The sequence below is a fragment of the Zea mays genome, chromosome 3, assembly GCF_902167145.1.
Source record: "Zea mays cultivar B73 chromosome 3, Zm-B73-REFERENCE-NAM-5.0, whole genome shotgun sequence".
NCBI classification, from domain to species: domain Eukaryota; kingdom Viridiplantae; phylum Streptophyta; class Magnoliopsida; order Poales; family Poaceae; genus Zea; species Zea mays.
Window position 1 is genome coordinate 112,120,080 of NC_050098.1, and position 6,555 is coordinate 112,126,634.

Genomic DNA, 6,555 nt, shown 5'->3' on the forward strand with positions numbered 1-6,555 from the left:
TCTCTCGTTCCAATAAAAGAACAAATAACACCGAAGGCTCTCTGGCATTCTTCGGCAGCTTCACTCATTTCAACCTTCGGCCTCCGCAGGCCGAAGCTTTGCCAAATAGGGCGCATAATTATACCTTTAATATCTTCCCGTACTGCCAGGTCATTCTTCACATAAAACCATTCTGTCATCCAGTCGCCGGGCCATCTCTTCCGAAAGGTTGGCACGGGACAGCTTGACCCAGACCGAGAAACGAAACTGTAGCAGCCAAAATTATTGTGATACTGTTCTTTACCCCAAGGTTTTGTTTCGTATGATAATTCGTGTATATTGCAGAAACTTTTCGCATCAGGCTCCAGACCTTGGCTTCTCACGGCCCATACGAAGATATTCAGCCTTATAATTGCTTCGGGGGTAAGTTGATGAAGATAGACTTCAAACATTTTCAGCACCTCTACGACGAAGCTGCTCAGGGGAAATCGTAGTCCAGCTTTCAAAAAGCTTCAGTATACTATGACTTCATTCTCTTCAGGGTGTGGACAAGTCTTTTCCCCTTCGTCGGTCCTCACAACGGACAAATCCCGGAAATACCTTCCTCTCATGTTGACAAGATGATTTTCTTTGATAGTTGATTTGCCGAAAACCGCATGGCTTGGTCGCCAAGTGCGATCTTCGGAGTCTTCACCACCACTGTCCACATCATAACTGTCGCTGTCACCAGTATCTTTAGACAAACCTTCCAGAATCTCCTTGGTGATTTTTTCTGTATTGGTCTTCGACATTGCTATAAGAAACCCCAGATTCTTCTCTTCATCGAGACTCAGCTTCATCTCGGTAGCAGCCTTCTTATCTTCAGACATCTTCGGGAATACTAAAAAACTGTTTTCAATGCCGAAGCTTCAAAACTTAAAAGCTCAGCAAATCTTGGTGCGCAAGAGCTAAAAATTGAGTGAGCGGGAGCAGATGGCAAGAAAGCGTGCCAAATGAATTTGCGGTATGATCTTATTTATACGCCCAGTGCGTTGAAAATTGAAAGACCCCGCTTGTCAGTGAATGTTGCTATTCTAGCAAAGGGAAGGTGTTTTTTCGGACCTTCGGCGTAAGGCCTTCGTCCATGTCGCAATCTAAATTTATTATTTTAAAAAACAAATTAATATTGCGAGGGGCTACTGTTGGGGGCCTTCGGCTTACGAAGATCCTCAAAAACAGGATTTAACAATATTTCTGGAGTATAATGCATGAGCAGGTATCTTCGGACTCAAGTCGGTATCACAGCAGGAGAAGACCAGAATAATACGAAGGTTCATACAGCGCCGAAGATGTGAACAGGAAAGCTTCGGCATGGTAGCAGAAAATGAAACCGACTTAAAGATGAAAAGGCTATTCAGACCTCGATAGATTACTATAGAATTATTATCAAATGTAAAGGGCATGAATGTAATTTTGTATGGGCTGCGTCCCACGCCTATAAATAGGTGAACAGTACACCCGTACTGTTCACGCTGATTTTGACATTCGCTTTTGCGTCACGCTTGTACTTTCATCTCCTTCAAACTGAAGGTACATTTGTAATTCGATGTTATTTCTGTTTCTACATAATGATAATGCAAAAATAAGTCAATAATAATATACAATTGTCTATGTTATCCTTCATATTCCTTATGATTCATCCTTCGTCAATGTATAGTGTATTTATGAAGGTTTGCCCCTCATAACCTTCGTCCGAAAATCATTATATCCTAAGGGAAATAATGCTTCAAAGGACGAAGGACTTTACCGATTAATATTTTCTATGTTGCCTTGTTCTTAACTCATAGCATTTGAGAATAAATCCCCAACAAGTATTATCATCTCAAGGTGATTAGACACTTAATAAGGTTAAATAGTGATAAACGACAACTTTATTCAGATTTGAGCAGATTCAGACTTATGCCTTCAAAAATTCATAACTAGAGACTCAGACATCCAAATCATTTGATCTTAAACTTTCTGGAAATATAATTAAATTGTCTACAATTCAATTATAAACAACTCAGGTTGATTTAAAGTGTATCATGGTTAAAAGACACTAGGAAGGCTTTGCTTTCCAGATTTGGACAGATTCAGACTTCACACTTCAAACGCCTATAACTTAAACTTTAGACCACCAAAAAGGGTGATACAAGACTTTTTGGAAAGCTTAGAAAACTTACTACGTAACTTTTATAGTCACCAAGAAGTGATTCTATATTTAACTAAATTAAACAATTCAGTTTTCGAAATTTGTTCTGTCAGTGGACAGAATACAGCAACCAGTTTGTAAAATTCATAACTCCTAATCTGTCAGGCCTATGGTTATGAAATTTTAACACAAGCAAGATAAGAAAAGCATCTATAACTTTCTTATAACTACCATGAATAGATTGTAACATTAAATTAGGCAAACAAGGCAGTTTCTGAAATCTGTACAGAATTTGGGCAGATTCAGTCACTGAATTTGTGAAAAGCATAACTCCTAAACGATCAGACTTATGGCTGTCAAATTTTAACACAAGTAAGATAATAAGGTTATCTACCACTTTTCTATAGCACATATCTACAGAAAATACAATTTAGTTCATCAAACATACAGCACAGGGAAATCACTGTGTGCAGCCCAAAACAGCAACTAATAAAATTCAGCTCCTATTCACTTAAAAATTGCCGCGTTCTAGAGACTTGAATTATTTTAACACCTTACCATTTGTTAAAGTTGAAACAATCAAATTAGAACCAACAAGTAGACTTACTAATTTTATACAATTCATTTTTTGCACTAGAATTGTCATACACAATTAGCAACACATCTACCACAATAATCTTACCCGGCATATATGTGTTTATCGATGCGCTCTTCACATAGTAATTTGCAGTTTAACTTGGGCATCATATGAACACTACTAATTTTTACCCGCGACTGTAACCATGCGCATTTAGACTACAACAAGCAATTTATCGCGATTACGTGCTTAACTAAAGCTGTCCAACGATTCGGCTAACTAGAGTAACGACATAGCCCGCTAAATAACATACACGTCGGCTAGTCCATTGTTACCACAATCCAAGACACAACATATACTACAACGTTTTTATAAACATACAGATTCACAAGTATATTCGCACATCGACCAATGTATACGAACCGTAAACTACCAGTCTCCAACTCGCAATCACCACGCATTTACTTCCCAAATCATGAACGTATATATGTTTATCATACGAACCGAGTATTTCAATAATTATCCTAAAACAACTAACTCCATTACACACTTGTATCTCAAATCTACTTGACTTACTTGAAGTGTCTACTCGAAATCGTGAGCACAATCATACACCATATGCGAAGCATAATTTAACGAGCGCATAATACGCATCGTCGACTCGACTTATAAATATAGAGAAAGCGACGACTACCTTGGCATGTCACCACCTCTCTATATAAGCCAAACTAATTTCTATCTACAACGACCAAACATTCATGTCGAGCACACTTTATTTTACTGTGTCTCGCATACAACCATATGGTGGCGTGCACTCGAGACACTTCAATCAACGTGGTGCGACCACTAATATATGAACTCCGACACTCATGTATTAATAATTCATCCTCCACGCAAATTAGCATTGTCTAAACTACTCGTCGCATTAACAATTATATCCCCTATATAATCACGAATCACATCACATTGCATAAAACAAATACATTTTTCACATAAACACATATCGATACATTTCCCAAAACAAAATCCGCATTTTATAACTTAGTTTTCGCATTTAAACAACGCATCGCATATTTTTCCTATCAAATATAAAAACATCCAAGTTTCTTTCTACTTCGTTTTCTTCTATACACACGTTCATTCATACAATTATATTTTCACGCACATATTCACGCCATCGACTGAATCGTAAATAAAACAAAAGCAACCTGGCCGGATCGGTGAGTCGCATGTGCTATCCACCGGCTAGCATTTCGTCGCATAGGTAGAGCACGAGGCACGACACCGATAGCTAGCTACACACAACAACGTCGATTTACTGATTTAGTCATTTCATCGATCAAGAGAAGCGCGGGACAGCGAGGAGCTTACCGCGGATTGACGGCATTGCGACGGGGACTGCGCAGATCGACGGGGAAGCGAGACGCGGAGACGTCAAGGTTGCACGGATCGACGATGCGGCTGCTCTCGATGCGGAGGGGATCCGAGGCTACTGCTGCAGGCTTGCTGGCGTACCGGCGAGGAAGAGCAGGGGAGTTGTGTATGCTTCAGCCGAAGTGGAGGGAGGGGGTGGTACTGTCCACGGATGGGAGAGCTGAGCACGCCATGGAGAAGAGCCGGGGAGGGCGCTGGCCTGAGGGAGCAGAGGGGTCTGCTTAGCCATTGGGGGTGTCGAGCGCCAAGGCAAAGCCACCAAGCACCACGACTTCAAGGAAGGAGAGGGCGCAGTGGATCTTGGCACTGGTGAGTGCCGGGGCGGACTGTCGCTGCTGGGCAAGGCCGACGGCGAGGCCGAGTTGGGCGTCGGCTGGACACTTGCCAAGCAGGGAGGTCGAGGGGGAGGGGCACTAGATGCTCATGGCGCAGCCATGGCCGAGCAGGGAGGTCACCAACTCATGCTGGCTTGAGGCCGAACCCCCCCCACTCGAATCAAAGGAATGGTGCCGAGGAAATCCATGGCCGGCCAGAAAAAAAAAAGAAACACGCCAGGACCAGGGGCGCACGCTGTACAGGAGGCAGAGGGAGGCGCCAGACTTCCTGCTGGACAGCCAAGGGGGTGGCGCGGCGTAGGGAGGAAGGGCGCTGGGGGTAGAGACATGGCGCCGTGCACCAAGGACAGAGGAGCAGGGAGAAGCGACGGCCGCTTGGGGGAGCTCAAATGGCGTCTAGTTGACGCGCTGGGGGTTGAGGTTGGAGGAGAAGACACTGGGGGCGGCCTTCGGAGCTCCGGCGTCCGAGCAAACGGGAGCTTGGCTCCATGGGAGGAATGCACGCGCTTGGAAGAAGGAGGAAAGGCTCTGCGCTTGGGAGCTTCTGCAGAAAACTGGGTGTCGAGGGGAGGAAGGAAGGGAGCTCGCCGCGGAAGCTAGAGCCGAGGGGTCGCGTGCCCATGGAGGCCTTGCTCCTGCGCGCTGGGGAAAGGGCTCCCTGTTGCAACGCCATGTGGGAGAGAAGACAGGGAGAGGGAGAGCGCAGGGATGATTTAACGAGGCATCGCTGGAATTCCATTGGTTGAAGGCACGGTCGCTCGGCACTGGTTGAAAGGAGCGGCTGTAGGCCATTGGCTACTCTGCGGCTGCGCCAGGAGCAGTGCTTGCGTGCGTGAGAAGCCTGATGGCCAGGAAATGGAAGAACAGAGCGACTGCCAGGGGCTTCTGCGCACTGGGAAGAACGGCAGCGCTCCACGGTTGGCTTTGGGGAAGGAGAGGAGCATCTGCTAGTTGATTTAACAGGACCCTGCTGGCAGCAGCCATTGGCTCGCGATGGGGCGGTGCGGGCTATTGGAGGCTTTAGCCGGCTGCTGCTGGTTGGCTGGTGCCAAGTATTGGCCAAGAAAATGGCGTCCAACGACTGACTGAGGAGGGTGGCGACGCCGATTGGTTAGGATGGAGGTGGTCAACTGTTACCGATTCGCGCAGCTCACTCGTTGGCTGAGACCGACACAGGGAACAGAGCGAACTGAGGTTCGGACGAATGCGAGCCCACAGAATAAAATGATCCGAAACATTTTATTTAGGTGTTGCTTGGAAATTAAATTCTCGCGCATAAGTAGAATAAAATGAATTGAGATCGATAGGCTTCGGGTTCGTAATCGAAATAAAGCGAGTCGGATTAATAGAAATCATTGCCGATGCTGATTTTCGAATTTAGATTGGACACAGAGATTTTAAACCGAATTGGAGAAAAATTTATTAGAGGACGACACATTAGAGATTCCGCTTGAGAATACGGACTGGGATTAATTTTTGGACATAGATCAAACATCGAGAAATTGGATTCGGACGCAGCTCGACTAGCAACTGTCGAGCGTTTGATTAAATAAGCTTTAGACGAGATTTATAAATCGAGATTGATTATCGAGTTTGCATTCGTGCTGACAAAAATAAGAATTTTAACAGGCTCCGAATTCGGCCTTCTGTGCGACTGAATAACTCCGAATTCGGTGAAATGAGAATAAATAGTCTGGATAGTCAGAGACATACGCGAGCGAGAAATAGAAATTTTCACTGAGCATCAGAGATTAGGATAAATCTCCCGACATAACACGAAACTGACACCTGGGGTGTCACAGCCTTCCCCCCTTAAAAGAATCTCGTCCCGAGATTCGAATGAGGATCTTTAAGGGTGGAGAAGCATGTAACTCCCAGATTGAAAATAGATGCAATTTCATGAGAGGGTATCCGACAGGATACTGAAGATAGATTTGGATAGAATATCGCGACATGTTGAGACAAAATGCCACGACCACTTTGAGAGAATGTCCACAAAAGATAGCACATCAGTATAGTTTCAAATGGATCACAACTATTAACCGCGATACCAGCGCGTG

The 6,555-nt window shown here is 44.5% G+C and overlaps 1 pseudogene; it reads right to left on the minus strand.

Annotated features, from left to right (window-relative positions):
* Positions 1-4,619: 4,619 nt before the first annotated feature.
* Positions 4,620-5,439, minus strand: LOC109945268 (uncharacterized; annotated as a pseudogene).
* Positions 5,440-6,555: the final 1,116 nt, after the last annotated feature.